Source organism: Palaemon carinicauda, chromosome 1, assembly GCF_036898095.1.
Source record: "Palaemon carinicauda isolate YSFRI2023 chromosome 1, ASM3689809v2, whole genome shotgun sequence".
NCBI lineage: Eukaryota > Metazoa > Arthropoda > Malacostraca > Decapoda > Palaemonidae > Palaemon > Palaemon carinicauda.
Genome location: NC_090725.1, coordinates 63,134,107 through 63,136,606, shown reverse-complemented (window position 1 = coordinate 63,136,606; position 2,500 = coordinate 63,134,107).

Here is a 2,500-nt window from a genome sequence, read left to right as displayed (position 1 = left end):
ATTTATAGTCTATAAACAAACAAAAAACAAGAATGACAGTCAGATAATCCTAATTTGGAGTAAATGATAAAAGTAGGACGATCCTTTCGAATTAGCACCTAATCTTTGCTATAAAACAAATTGAAAAAAAAAGACCTCTTTTAAGATAACAAGAAACTATAGGGACACTTATGGAAAAGGAAAACGATCGAATAAAATATATAAGAAACTAAAACTGCTGAGAAAAATGCTTAACAAATAGAACCTTATTGCAAAAGTTAAATTCAAGAAGATAAAGGATTGATATTCCCAGAACAATGAAAATCTTTATACACATCTATTGTTAGCAATGTTTGGTTAGGATATTCGCACTCCCCAAGAGCAAATAGTTCACAAAACTTACAATTGGGGTCCACAAGTTACTAGAACAGCTGGAAGACCCAGGCATACATGGTTGAGGACTATGAAGCGTGAATGAGGAGATGATAATGAAGAAGTGTTGATTTAAATGCTGAAGATAGAGACGACTGACGAAATCTAACCTTGGCCCTTTGCGCCAATAGGCGTGGTAAGAGAAGATGATTGATGATTTGTTAGCAATAATCATACATTAAAAATGATAATACAAGAAAATTGAACTCTGTGGTTTAACTTTGCTTATTGAATTATTAAAAAAAAACACGCACAAAAAAAAGAAAAAAAAAAAACATTGTTGCTAATATTACTGAATAATTATCATCATTGAATAGAATGAAATCCAAAAAAATAAATGTCAACCTTATAATGAAGTTGGAAGTATGTCGTAGAATCCACTAAAATGTCATTGTTAACCTAAAATTCATAGAAAAAAAATTCTTATAAAAATAATGTCAAAAAAGTATATTTCACTTTCTTTTCATACCCAAGCTGATATCCTTGACGGCGTAAAAGGGATTGCATGGTGGTCTCGGCAAATCCTCGTTCAAGGTCTCAATCTTCGTTTAGAAAATATACTGTTTTTTTTTTATTCACTCTGTCTTTGTAACTCCACAGCCGATAAAGAAGAAAATTTGGACTATGAAAAAGATTAGAGATAGTAGCTTCTAGGGTTATAGGTCTTTTCACTCAACCATTCTTTCTGTTATATTAACGGTAAAAGCTTGGTACACGCTTCTTTGTAGATGATTAGTATTTCAATTTAGTATATCACAGTGACTGACCGTATTTTGAGTAATTTTAATCTTTCCGTAATGATAGATACTTACAATTGGAAGTTTTAGACTGAAATATATTCAACAATAAAAAGAAAAAAACAATCGCTCTATACGGTCCTAGTTTGGTGAAACAATGATGCTTTACAAATTGCAAATATTATATGAGCTTCTCCACTGCCAGAATTCAAATATAAATAGTATTAGACAATGTACTTTAAAGTTTGAAGTCTACTTTTTAATACAACCAAGGCATCAAGAGAGGTAAAGATTAATTCCCACTTTTCTGTTTAAAATTCATTCGTATTTTTAGTCAAAATCGAAATCATAGTCAAGTTGGTAAAACGCGGAAATTCATGATATTTTTCAGTAACGCACTGGACTCTTTGTATTTGAATATTGAGCGGCCAATAGTTCCTAATATAAAATCCACTCTTTTTTCGAATGAATATCATAGAAATTCACTATTGATGGATGGTATCCACAGGACAGGATACGAACCTATTTTTCACAATGAAAACATTAGCAGACTTTTTAAATAGTTTAAAAACATTCATTCATTAAGAGAGATAAAAATCTAACATATATATGTGCAAGAGAGCCCAAAAAAGTTTACTAATCTCTTGATATTTCAATGGTTTAAAATTATTACTGGTCCTGTTTTGAATATGAAGCATAGGTTCGAGTCGTGTCCCAGGAAAAGCATTTATCATCAATGAATTTGCAAGTCAGAGTGAATTTATTATTAAGAACTATTGATGGCTTACTATTTGAATATATGAAAGTGACGTGTGTTACAACAAACTATCATATTCATATTGGAATGTATGTCTAGCTAAATACATTTCCTTTTTTTACGAAAATAATTACAGATATGGGAAAGCCAGTAAATAAAACATTGTGGGATATAAATTAACATTGGTGATCAACAATGATATATAATTAGATCTTAACAGCCGATATTATAGTGCAAGACCGAATTGAAATAACCGTGACCATAATTAAAGACAAATAAATAAAAAAATAAAAAAAACGCTGGATATAATTGCAATATTTATAGCATACAATAATTTAATGTACAACCGAAGATCACCGGCAATAGGAGGGACCGAATATTTAATCTCATTCGTCCTGTAATTAGGTGATAGACAAATCAAGGGGTGAAAGGAAAAAACTCAGTAATGGAGGGTCACTAAAAGTACGATCTAATAAAGTTTTAATTGGCCATTCATGGGTTTCTGGAATAAAACAATTACCCCAAGAAAATCAGAAATCAACTCAATAAGGTACGTTTGGAGAAAGAATTTGCCGAATTAGATCAAATAGACTTA